The 13995-nt window shown below is 38.2% G+C and overlaps 1 long non-coding RNA gene across 1 annotated transcript in view; it reads left to right on the forward strand.

Moving 5' to 3' along the window:
- The first annotated feature begins 2524 nt into the window (after positions 1-2524).
- LOC116653545 (uncharacterized) overlaps positions 2525-13995 on the forward strand; it is a 97261-nt gene continuing 85790 nt past the window's right edge. The window contains exon 1 of the long non-coding RNA XR_004307634.2: positions 2525-2789. This is a non-coding gene — a long non-coding RNA (uncharacterized LOC116653545). The remainder of the gene's footprint in view (positions 2790-13995) is intronic.

Consider the following 13995-nt stretch of genomic DNA (forward strand, 5'->3'; position numbering starts at 1 on the left):
GTCCCTTCCAACCCGGGTAATTCTGTGATTCTGTGATTCTGTGATTCTGTAGAATCACCTGTATCACAGGAGCATTCCTGACATTTCCCAGAGTTAGAGAGATTTATCCTTGGGCTAAAGTGAAATGCCACAGGCAGAAACTGTGATAAATTGTGAGAGTTTTTTATACTGTAAATTATCTACAATTAATACTGAAATGAAGGCAGCTGAACAGACACCCACCTCCTCTCCAATCAAATCTGGAATCAAAACATCAGGACTAAAACTACCTAAAAACTTTTGTCCAAGTTTTGAGAGCTTATGAGTGATAAAAGAGGAGCTTGTGTAATGAAATCTTAATAAAATAAAATAAAATAAAATTAAATTAAAATATATAGCATCCTTTGGGATTCTATCATTTCACAGCAGAGAACTTAGTCTTTGGAGAGAAAGAAGATTGAGAGTTATATAAAAAAAAGTAGAAGTAACACAAACTGAAAGTGAAAACTGGGGCAAACATTCTGATGCAGTTTGAAGAGATGAGACATTTTAATGCAAACTATTCCGTGTATAAGCTTAATTTTGTTGAATGCTGTTCAACATAAGAAGGTATCAAGGAATCAAAGCTGATGAAAACCTCAGTTTTGATCTCAGAAAAACACAACGGGATAAAGGAAAAAAAAAAAAAAAAAGTAAACTTTGGAGACATAAAACTTTCAGAAACACTGTCTGCACAATTCCTTAACTGTTATATTTTTGCTTGTTTCTCCATTAAACTGTAGCTGCTCTGATTCACACTAGAGTTCCAGTTCATGTGTGTGTTGACCCAGTCAGGACCATACATCAAGCTAACAGCTGAGATTCATTTTGTGAAACACAATTGCTCAGGGCTGTGCATTGTTGCTGTAGGATTTTTTTGTAAAAGGAGGAACAAATTAGTTTTAACTATGTTTAAGTTTCTTGTGTAATTCAGAGTTAAGATTATGGGTTGACTGGACAGGTGTGTGGACAGAGTACCTGAGAAAAATGTAATCCAGACAGGGAGTTGAATATTGCTTTTCTGCTTATTATACCACAGAAAAACATATACCTATCAATGAAAATGGCAATGGGAGAGAAAGTCACAATTAGAGTTCTGATGTAATTATCCATGCAGACAATTGTAAACCATGTGGCTGTTCCATGTGTCTTTTTGAGATTGTTCTGGATGTGTCCTGGAGCAGCAAAGACCCTAGGGACATTGTTCTGAGGCAGAACAGGGTGGGGTCATGCTCCTAGGGCAGCTGCATTTAATTCAGTGGAGTAAACATTTACTGGTGCAGTTCTACCTATTACTCTCTATTGCCCACAAATACCTTTGGAAAAGCTCTTGTTTCTACTTTGTTGTGTGTGTGTGCTGTGTAGTCCTGTCATACAGGATTCTGTCTCATTTTACATATTTCTTGTTATTTCTTAGTAATTAAATATGTTTTGGGGGAGTTGTTAAAATAATTTGTAGTTTAACATTTGGAATTTGGAAGTACCAGTGAAAGAGTTGAACAACAATTCTTCAGTGTCTGCAAGGGAGAGTAAATTGCTAGGAAATGAGTTTTATCTGAGAAAGGCTGAAGCCATGAGAGAAAAAAAATTGAAAGAAAAAAAAAAGACTGAACACTTTCTAGAGGTATTCTTGGATTCTGTCTCACACAGCCTTTCATCATTTCTATGTTAAATGATTTGTGCAGTGCCCAAAGGCCTGTCCCTGGAGCTGAGCTATTGTCTGGTCATTCCCAAGTCTAAAAGTTCTATAAGCTTTAGTTGTCTCTGTGTGGGTGCACTGTCACCACGAAATCTCATTGCCCACAGAATTGTTGGAGTTGGCTTTTGTGTAACTTGTTGGAAGATAAGCAGTGCAGAAGACATTGGATTTTTTTTCTCTTAAAAGCAGGCATGACGGCAGCTACATTCAGGTGAGTAATTTGCATGTCCTGGCTCTCCTGAGTAGAACCACATGGGAAATACCCCAAGAGGCCACAATTATGTGGAAAGGAGGCACCTGTGTATTTCCAGCTTCCAGCTGAACTTGGGTCTGCATGCCAAGAGTACAATCTATTGTTGCCTTTTAAATTTTACTCATTACGTGAGATGCTGTCAAGTCAATCTAATATCAAAACTAAGGTTTTGTAAATCAACGATGTGTATAAAGCCTGGCAGCAGTAGAAAAGCTTCCATGACATTTAAAAAAAAAAAAAAAAAAAAAGTCTGTGGGAATCTTAATTTTAAAGAAGCAGCATTTTATTTCTCAGCATTGTTACTCAAAGATTTTGGTATCTTCACGTGCGGAAAAACAGGTAGGGAACCTGATTAGAGACAAGCTCATTCAGTAAAAGTGAGATTGATTTCCCCCTTCTTTCAGTCTATGAGTTGTTTACAAGAAGTAAACAGTGTACATAGGGAGATGTGACTTTGTTGTGATAATCCTGTGCCTTCTGAGTACAGCTGAGAGTAATATTTATTCCTTTTTTTTTTTTTTTTTTCTTTTTTAATATAGATGAGATTACTAGGCTTTATTTTATCATCACTTCATGCAGATATTTTCTAATCCTTGAGAAATGGAAAACCATTTTTTGTCTCCCGGTCTTTAAATTACTGCATGTGGTATCTGGGAGAGGGAGGAGCTTATCAGAACCTTTATCTGGGGCTGTGCTCATATGCAGTGAGAGGACAAGAGTGTTTGGAGATTTGCTTTGTTGTTTGGCCTTCAACGGGTTGCTGTTCAATTAATCCTGAAGCATGTTGGACACTACTGCTTTGAATCACAAAGGATTAAGGTATGTGATACTTGGGCCAAACTTTATGAGTAGACTTGATGAATGCTTAAAGGAAAGCTCTGAAGTATCCATACTTCAGTTACTATCTGAAGGTACTTAAAAATTGTGTCCATGAATCTGCAGGTCAGGTCTCTTGTGGATAAAGTTAATTGTGTTTTTGGTTTACAAAAACACACAGTTTTGAGATACTTTTTCTCCAGTTGTTCCTTTCTAGTTATTGAGACTTTCCATTGCTTTTCAACTGTCTCCTCCCCTTTCTCCATCAGTGCTTGAATTTACCTTCATCCTTCCCTTTCTTACTCATTTCTGCTCTAATTTCCACCTTGTGTGCTTCTAATTCTATCATTCTACCTCCTTCTGAGAGGCCAAGGAAGAAAAGTTTTTTATCAACTTTTCCTCAGGTCTTTGCATGTTTAAGTGATTGAAATAACTATTTTAAGATGGGAAAATGGCTAACCAGAAAAACTTCCTTCTTCTGTTAGGTCTGGAAAAATGGAACTTGGTTAAATGGTGCCTAAATCCACTTCAGGCTCAAGTGCTTTTAGTACTTTTTAAGTTGTAGTTTTTTTTTTAAAAAAAAAAACAAAACAAAACAAAGCAGTTTTTCTGTCTGCATTAAGGAGATGGACAAAGCTAATAAAATCTAGAACTTATAGAATCGAGGTATTTTTGGCCATACATGGTAAATTAGCTGGTTTAACCAAATACTGGGAGAATTTAAGGATTGGGAAAACTGTGCTTTATGTTGTTTTACCTGTTCTTGTTCTCTATAAAAAGCTTCAGTGTTTATCCAGAAAATGCTTACCTCTATGAATAGTTCTTTGTTTTGAGTTTGAGCAACTCTTCCTATTAGTAGAGCCTAGTGACATCAGACTGTTGTACCATGTTTAATTGGAAGTGGCAAGCAAACACTGTACAACTGCTTCTAAAATGCCTGGGAGCTATTTGAAAGCTTTAGCATGTTAGAAGGGTAGATGGCCTGGTTCTATCTTCCTTTTTTTGAGAGAGGGGAGTGGGTGTGGGGGGTGGAGGTGGAAATTAACCTTCCCATGCTCCAGAAGTGTTCTGCCTATGCATCTGCCTGGCCTTTGAGGTACTGTTCATTTTGGATTGATTGAATTTCTGCAGATACACCTTCTGTGATGTGATTATCAAAACAACCAACTACTTGCTAATTGACAGCCAGTTTGTTCAGGTGCTATTTATTTTTAATTGGTTACAGGGAAGCTTGGCTATGCTAGTGTACTTGTACTGTAATGTACTATGTGAGAGTCTAAGGTAATAATAGCCTTAGCTACTAAAACAAATCTAGGAAAGGGCGCTCCCTATACTGAAAGCTAACTGGCATCCTGATGCCAAGAGTAGGGAATGACATTTATAGCATCTCATGGTTACAGAGCCTTCAGATAAGCTATCTTCACATTTCCTGGTAGAATTCCTTCTTGCAAGGAGGATCACCTTTAGTAGGTTTAGAAACTATTTACTTCTAGTCTCTAATGTAAGTAAGCATGACCTCTACCACTTCAAAGTGTTTTATTTTGTACTATTTTTAATTGTTTGAATGCTATATTTTGACTATAGAAACAAAGCCTAGTGAATGGCATTGTAGTCTTCTAAAATTCATATATCTATTTTTACATCAAATCTCCTGCCCTGGTCGGAGCATTTATCCAGCCGATGATTAAATCTATTAGGAAGCTGCTCTTGCTTAGCTGCCTTAGTATTGTGGTTTTAGAATTTCATGACAAGTCTGTAATTAATCCAGTGGTGCAGCTTTAGTAATTTTCTGTATATCATTCAAAAAGGGAGAGAAAAAGTCATAAGGTTACTATACGGGACCATGACTACTATTTAAGCAGTTTCAGTGCTTGGAAGTCAAGGGCTTATAGTACCATTTCATATAAAAATGTCAGAGGTAAATATTCCTATAGCCCTTTTAACATCAAATTAAAACTCTCTTCCTAGGAGATAATTAGTTGGTATGCCCACTGAAGTTCTAATTTATTTTGTAAGAAAAGCCTATAATCAGACATTGTTCCCACCCAATACTGAAGCAATCCTGTGTGTGAGTGGTCATTTCTGTTCCAGCAGCAGCACTTACCTCTTCTCAGTGAAATTTACTTGTACTGCTGAGTGGCCTTTAATTTCAATTTATAACATGGTCTTTTTTTTTTTTGGCCTGTGTGTACATAGTACTACTTCATGGTCTAGAGGTGAGACCACAACCACTGTACCACAAACCATCCTGGGACTGTAGCATATCACCTCAGAGGGCAATAACCAGATAACAGTGGAGATGGAAGGTGGAAGATTGAGAGATATAGTTCTAAAGACGAAAGAGTAAAATAAATATTCATAAAGATTTGGATACTTTGGACAATGAAAAATTGCCTGGTGTACTCCAAGGAGGGATTATCAGGAATGATTGCAGGTTAGCAAAGTAATACCCATTGAAAAGTGTTTACTTCTGTTGAACTCTATTAAGCTTAATAGTGCAACTGTTTACTCGTGTGAGCTATACTACTGCCAGCAGAAAGACTAGTTCTTTATATGAGTTTTCAGACCTCTTTTTACTATAAAACAGTCTTAGGAGAAACAAAAAGGTTCCTGAAGGCAAGGCTGTGAGAAGTGGTATGGATGAAGAACTGTGTAACTAATTCTGGAGGATGGTCTTGATGTGGAAGGCAGGTGAATGTAATGAATTCTTTGTCAGTATATCAGAGTGTAGGTGTAAACAGAAAGAACAGGAATTATCTCACAATTGTAAAACCTCAGTTGTGTTCTGACAGGAAATTGTGGTAGGAAATAACAAGGGAAACAAGGTGTTGATGTGGGACATGGCTCATGTGCAGCCTGTAATACTATTGAAAATGAATGGAAGAGCAGGCATCCCTAATTTTCTTAATTACAGTATTTGTATTGTGATATTGCATGTTTGAGGGAGTAGTTTAATAACAGTGTGGTATTCTGAACTTATGAAGTACTTGGTGATAGTCCTCAACTGTAAAAGTCAGGTTTAATGGGATTGAGACTTATTTTCTCTCAATTTTGCCTAGAAATTTTACTCAATGAGTTAAAAGTAGAGCACAAAGAAAAGCCAGTATTGAGATTCCATTTTCGACTTTATGGACCAAATACACATGGTATGTCTCATTCTGATTCTCTGAGTCTGTTTGTCCACATCTTTTGTCCATTATTTGTGCCACTGAAAAACCCAGGGCTTGAATATAGCTGCAATTTTGCTTTGGGGTGGAAAAGCATTACTGGAGCTATATCCAGAAACCTCAGTCTTTTTCCTTTAGCCAGTACAATCATTTTCTCAAAGACCTGTGTCTGGGATTAATATTTTATGCATGAAATGTTTCGTGTACAGTAGTGACATAATAAGAAGAGGCATTTTATTAGTTTGTGCATGGAAGAAGAATGGATTACAGAAACAGGAAGTGTGTAAGGAATGCCTTAAGATGCCATCATTTTTATTACTATCTAAGTTCATCATTTTAAGACAAAAAATGGTTCATGGTTTTTAGTTTTTTATTTTATTTTGCCAAGGCTTGTCTAAGGAGGTAGCACCTCATTTATGTTCTTCATGCATATCTTGTGCAGGAAATAGCCCATGTGGAAAGACAGCAAACGGATATCTGCAGCTGTTGCCACTTATGCTCCACAGCACAATTTTAGGAATTAATGGTTTCTAATCCTGAAAATAATATAGATACAGAATGGTGTTACATTCCAAACTGTCAGGCTGAAGTTCCTTGCTCTTATTTCATAAATATGTTTATAAGAATCTGCCTTAATCTCTCAACTGCAAGAAAAGCTTTAGAGATCACTCTGTGTTTGAAGCTGAAGTTATTGACCTTTGGAAACTCATTGGTAGCTGGGGAAATACACTGAGATATCTCTTTGTTGAAATATTTAAGACAATTGTAAGGCACTAGAGCTACTGTTAGATAAAGCTCCTTCTGGTCTTGCTGTCTACTTGACTGACTGAAGATAAATGCAAATGGTTTTGGCACTTTTGGGCTATTGTTGAAGTGAAGGAATACAATGTGCTTGTCAGACAATTGCATGTTGTTAGGCTATTAAATTGGTAATCCCTAGGTAATGGAGGTAAATCTCTCTTCAGAAGCAGTGACAGGATAACTTTAAGATCATTATTATTATTATTATTATTATTACTTTATGGTTAAGTAAAACAATCTGCAAATTGTTACTGACCTCAGATTTTCAGAAATCATGAATCAAATCCCTTTTCTCTCAAAACATAAAGCAAAACACTGTACTGTTGTCTTTTGTACGACAAAAGTCTTTTTTTCCTATCTCTTCCTTACAATTAGATTGATTGTATTTTCCAAAAAATGAAAGAGGAGGTGATATTGGCATGAGCTGCACTGTAAAGAAAGCACCCAACAACATAAATGTAGTGGTAGAATCATAAGAATTGGGTACTACACAAAGCATTAATTCTAGTAGATTTTAGAGTTACTCTTAAATGGATAGTCATCATAAATGAACAAGATCTGTTCTGAAAATAATGCCTCCTATTTTATTATGTTGTCCTGTAACATCAGAGGTGAATGTTAGTGGTTTGGCAGTAGAGGTTGAGCCTTCCTGCCAACGTTCTGTTGCAAGTTGTTGCTGTGCAACAAATGGCAGCAGAGGGGCAGTCTGAGAAAATGTTGTCTGTTGTGGAAGTGTGGATGAAGTAAAAAGTGCATAACTGAATTTCTCTATGCAGAAAAAAAATGGCACCCTTTGATGTTCATTATACCTGCTGAATGTTTAGAGGCCAAACAGTGGATGCACGGTGGTGGGTGGTGTATTTCAGCAGTGGTAATAGTGATGTAAATGACAAGCCATATTCCAGATGGCAGTGAAGATTCTTATGAGCGTGGTATGCAGGCTCTTGTTCATCAACAGCAAAGGTGCATAGCTACTGGTGGTGTCTATGTTGAAAAACAGTTTTGTGGCTGAGAATTTGCTTTATCAAACAGTGTTATCGTGTTGTCTGTATCTGTTGTAGTTTCCATGGAAATAAATAGGAGGCATTACTTTTGGAGTGGCCTACATGCAAGCTAGTGGAGAGGGAAAATAAATAATCTTTTTTCAGTTATTCTGACAGCAAAGAGACATGATAGTGCAAAGCACTTCTGAAAATCAGGCTGCCATTCATATTGTATCTTCATACCAAAGCTGGGTGACAGTGACAGGGTATTGACAAATAAAATACTTTCTATTTCATCCTTTTCTTCATGCTACATTAGTTTTGCTCTCATCAGTAGATGCATTCTTAAAATAAGCGATATCCAAGATGATAGAGAAAAAGCCACCGTAGGAAGCTTGATGTTGCTGGGGTCATGCCAGTCCACTTGTTATTGGAGGCTTGCATCCATCGTCCTAGTTTTATCCTTTTAGTGTCATTTTGTTGTTGCTGACCTTTAAAAGTAAGCAGTTTGTCTATTGTATGAGCAGAACATTTTTTTCTTTCTTAGATAAGCTTTTATAATCTCAATTCTCTTTCATTCTCTTTCTTTCCTATGGCCAAAACCTGCCAGTATTGGTACTGTAAAGCCCTGGATCCTCTTCTGTCCTTTTTCTCACCAGTACCCAACAAATTACTCTGTACCATCCTAGAAACTGGTACGGAAAGAAGAAAAAGTATGAGGAAATATCCAGAACTTGTAAATTGTGTGAAGGACTGAGTGGACTAATCTCAACTATCTTGAGATCTGTCAGTGTGATATTGCTTCATGTATATATCAAAATTGGATAATGCATAAGGTCCATTGATGTTTTATAAAAACAAACCCTAAAAACACTTGAGTGAGAGCAGGCGTAAATGCTAAATATTTGGGAATGAGGTGTACTTTCCAAGAAAATTTTGAAGCAAATAGACTCACAACAGATGTTAGTTTAGGGAGGAAGTGGTATGATGGATTATGAAAACAGTTACCTAAATTCTTATATTTAGGTGCAACAAGCTCAGATACAAAAGAAGCAAAATAATCTTGTTCTGATAGGCAAGGCCACATTTAGTAAAATCTAATGAAACTGGGCCTGTTTGACAAGGAGGACACAGGGCTGTCTAATTTTTGAAAACATCAAGCTAACATAGTGAAAATGATTTAATGAACATCATAAAGATAGTAGAAAAGATGATGAAAGCAAAATTAGTTTTGGGTGCAATGCAGGACATGAGTATAAGTAATAAACTGAAGATTGGAAGGTAATAGTAACCATAGAACCACCAAGGTTGTAAAAGACCTACAAGATCATCCAGTCCTACCATCCACCCATCACCAATAGTTCTCATTAAACCATGTCTCTCAACAGAGTGTCCAAAGGTTCCTTGAACACCTCCAGGGTCGGTGACTCCACCACCTCCCTGGGCAGCCCATTTCACTGCCTGACCACTCTTTCAGAGTAGTATTTCTTAATGTCCAGCCAAAACCTCCCCTGGCTCGGCTTGAAGCCATTCCCTGTAGAACTGTCACCAGTTACATCAGAGAAGAGGCTGATCCCCAGCTCACTACGGCCTCCCTTTAGGTAGTTATAAAGAGCAATAAAGTCTCCCTTGAGCCTTCTCTTCTCCAGACTGAACAATCCCAGGTCCCTCAAGCACTCCTCACAAGGCCTGTGCTCCAAACCCCTCACCGGCTTTGCTGCCCTTCTTTGAACACCTTCCAGGCCCTCGATGTCTTTCTTGCAGTGGGAGGCCCAACACTGGACACAGTACTCGAGGTGCAGCTTCACCAGAGCTGAGTACAGGGGGACGATCACTGCCCTGTTCCTCCTGGCAACACTGTTTCTGATGCAAGCCAGGATGCTGTTGGCCTTCTTGGCCACCTGGGCACACTGTCGGCTCATGTTCAGCCGATTGGAGATTGACTGAGATTGGAGAGATTGAGGAAGAAAAGAGATTGGAAGTGTGTGAATCAACAAAAGAATGGAGAACTGAATTGTAGAGCACATGCAAATCATCAATATGATGAAATTCATGGAAAAGAAACAGTTGCAGATTAAGATCAGAAGAGGGAGCATAAATAATATATTGATGAGGAGAATGACAAGTTAATGGTAGAACACAGAATTTGCTTCAGAAAAGGTTGGGGAAAGTCTTGAACACTGGCTGGAATGTGGGCATGAAATGATGCCACTGCATTCGCTTGACATAGTGACAGAAGGCTTTCACAGATCGTCATCTTGTCTCTCGCTGCAGCTCTGGTGTGCGGCTCTGAGAGCAACTTGGGAAATCTGTCCTACTGAAGCTCCTTCGTTACCTCCTGCCTATTTTCAATTTGCCCAATTGTTATTTCTTCAAGTTTCAGCAGAATAAGGCTTAGTGGATTAATTTCATGAGGACGTGACCTCCGAAGCTAATGCTGGTTCTTAGGAGGTAGATGATTCCAATGCATAAATAAACTGAGGCTCAACTCTGATTTCTGCTATTGTCCTTGGCTTTGTCCACCATGTGTTTTCTCGTTTAGATTTTTTTTTTTATGAGCAAGACAGTTGCTTTACAATTTAATAACATGGACATACCATGACAGGGAGCTGTCAAGCCTTTTTAAGTATTATTAAAACCTCGCCTCAAGGAAGATTTTAAATCAGATCACATTATAATCAGCGTGGACTTTGTGTTTGTGTACCAACTTCATATGCTCTTGCATTAGTTTATCTGAACACACTTCTCTTAACTCTTATTATTCACTTTAGAGGTCGCTTCATCTACACAAATTCTTCCTGACCTCACTCCTTTTCATAGATTTTTGTGACCTGGTAGTAGTTTTAAGTAACTCTCAGAACTGTATTTAGCGTTGTTCTCTCACAGACATTGTTTCAGAGCTACCATGTGGGGAACAAAAGGGAAAAAAAAAGATTCTGTGGTGATTCTTAGTGAACATTGGGCTTGTTGTGACTGTCAATACGTAGATAGCACTGGTTGTGCATAGAATTGGTAACGTCACTTCTGTGGGTAATCCCTGAGCCAAGGAATATCTGTTTGCAAAGCTGGATAGGTAGTCTTGTCTTAAGGATTGTTGGTGCTGAGAAAACCTCCCTGCTCTGTGCCAAGGTGTTTCATTATTCAATTGCTTTCAAAGCTAGGCTGTTATTCCTGCTTTGAATTTATCAAGCCAGTACATTTTTTGTCTCCTGATTTAGGGTGCTTTTGCTATCAGCAGACTGATACATAACAATAATCTGGAGCTCATGATTACACTCCTTGCTAACCTAAGTACTTGGCACTTTAGACCTCAAGTAGTAATGTAGGCTTTCCGGTATTTGGGGCTCTTTTTCTGAAGGCTTTTAAACTAAAAGATCTGGCCAGCAGGACGTGCTATGAAGGCAAGGGTGTAGTCTTTGATATATTATTAGTTTCTGGAAGAAGAGAGACTGAGAGGGTGCCTGGAACCCCTGGACTGCAGTCCATGTTGCTTCCCAGCTGTTAGAAATGCAGAAAGTGTTAGTTCTGCTCTTGCAGATGCAGCTATGCATTACGTTTTTTAATGTTTCTTTTTCATGCTGCTCATTAAGTCTTTAAATAAAAATATTCACCTGCCTCAGGCTGATAATTTCCACTTTCTGTAGCATTATATTATCAAGTTATATAAGCTCGGGTACAGTTTTGTTGAATTATAATTCCCAAATATGGAACTTTACTCCTATTGTCATCTTCCCTATTATCCTACCAGATGCATTAAGGTGCATGAAGAGTCCTTAAGCCCAGGGGGACTGTTCATTTCGCTACAGCAGACTTTGTGTCCAGAGATTTACCTCTGAGTGTGATGCTAAATGGTAGTCTAAGGAATTTGGGCTAGGAAGCCTACCTTCAATTAAATTGGAAGGGGACATGACATATGAAAGAAGACACTGACTTTCTTATACTTGATCTGACAGAATTTGAGGCTGTTGATCTAAAACTCGCCCTTTTTCATACACTGTGGAGGATGACAGATGTTCAGAGGGACCAAACATGATTAGCGTTTTTGCTCTGGGAGGCACGAGGGGATGTTATGATTTACTTATATTGTTGATTCAGTGTGCTTTGTTCAGAAGTTTGTAGCAACTGCTGTTGTTGCTTTTCTAAACTAATGCCTGAGTTTGATGCCTTTCTTTTTTCTTTATTTTTTTCCTAGTAGCAATGGCTTATTTTGGCTGAGTCTGAAGGGTTTCACACCTCAGCTCCACGGCTATGCCTCCAGATCATATTGCTACCAGTGGGATTATTTTTTTTGACTGTCATTCATTTGTACTTCAGGCAGTCATCTAGGGGTAGGCCTTGTACTTTAAAAAAAAAAACCAAACACAAAAAAACAGAACACCAGCTCTGACTTGTTATTTTCTGTAATGATGCACAAGGCAGAGAACTTTATGGGGGCAGTAGAAATATAAATATCTTGCCAATACAGGGCAGTTAGGTGTTTGGGTTCCATAGTAATTGTCTGAGGAGCAACTTGAATTTCAAGTAGGTTTTGTATTTCATTGTGAATATTTCACATACTTCTAAGAGACAGCCAGAATCCATAAAGGTCATGTACTATTGTTGATACTGTGTCATTTGTCACAAAACAGCCAGCTGCTAAGATCCCCCTATGACCAACATTACCTGGCAGCTCAGATAGTTTTGGGAGGGCCATGTAAGAAGCAAAGGAAGATCAACATAGAGATGACACTGATGCTGGCATAGTGTCAAAAGGCCTGTTCAGAGACATCACCGTTGTCTCTTTTCTCCGCAGCACCAGCCCCCAGCTCCTATGAAGTTAACCATTGCATGATAGGAAAATTCGTGCTGCAAAATTGCATTGCTAATACCTCTATTCCATTAACTTCAACTGTGTTCTGAAACCTCTACTTTCCTTCATCTCCTATGTAAATATATTTCTTTTTCTTCCCTCTGCTGGAGAGGTTTGATGTTGGAAGCAATAGAAAGAACAAATTACGATCAAGAACTTAGGAACAAATGAAAACACTCAAAAATCAATGGAGAAACAAACACAAACTGAAACAAATCCAGAAACTGTGCTTAAGGTAGAAAGTACTTCCAAAAATGCTCTTGACATATTATAATACCTGTATATGGTACAGTAAGAAGGTAGTCTTTACCTTGTAGGCAACATAAATTCAGCATATTAATACACAGGCTGACAAGGCTTTTATTTAAATACTGTCTTGAATGCAACGTACAGCCAATGTGCATTAACAGCATGTAAATCATTTCTCTGCTATAGCTGCCTTAACCTATTTCTTCTTTCTCTTTTCCAACATTGTCAAAGTTTTGTTTCATTTCTTCCCTTCCCTTGAATAAATGCTGTTTTCAGTGCACAGCTCCAAGCTACCTCTTTATTGCCATTTCCAGGCCTATGGTACCAGGAGTTAATCGCCCTTCAGCTACATATTGTTAACTGTGATGTGCCTGCTACCTATAAAGGAGGAAAAGGCTGCTTTTTATTCCAGAGAATAAGATATATTCTACAGAATTGCTGGGGTGGGGGGAAGCCTTTGTTGAAAGAAGGGGACTACAGCTATTTTTTATTAGTATTATAAAGAAATTCGTACTCCATTGAGAGCACATGCTGCATTGCAAGGGAATGCTACATTTCCTGTGCTATCAAGGCATTATTTGTAGCTTGTTTAATGAACTCAATTTCATTTTTATCTGTACTTTGTATGTAGATAAAGAAACAAATAAAGGAATCAAAATAGGAGATTTTTCTAGCAACGTTTTTGGGGAGGGGAAAAATGATATAGCAGTGTCAACTGCAGATATCTTGGTCACATTGTCAGAATGGACAGCTCAGTCTGTCACTCATTGCCCATGGCAGTGAATTGGGACAAGAGTTGTCGATATGACACTAAACAGAGAATTACATTTTTCTACGCTGTATGGAAAACATAGATGTATTCTTGTTCTCTGTGCCTCTGAACAGGAGAACAATACTGATAGGAGCGCACTACTTTAAATTGTTGTTGGCTATTCACAGCATTGACAATAGAAGGCAGTTGTGAACTGACAAAAAGAAAAATCCTTCTGAAAATGACAGTAAACCATTTGGCATATGCTGAACAGAGAGCAGACTGGTTTTATTCAAACGATGGCTGAATTCTTAAGCAGCCATCAGATTTGTTTGGAGCGATTGTGGGGTGTTCTGTTCTCTTCCCTCTCCCTCCCCCAGGTCTGATTTCAGTTCTTTGGATATCAGTG

The sequence above is a fragment of the Coturnix japonica genome, chromosome 5, assembly GCF_054131305.1.
Source record: "Coturnix japonica strain WE chromosome 5, WE-NBRP24, whole genome shotgun sequence".
In the NCBI taxonomy this organism is placed as follows: Eukaryota; Metazoa; Chordata; class Aves; order Galliformes; family Phasianidae; genus Coturnix; species Coturnix japonica.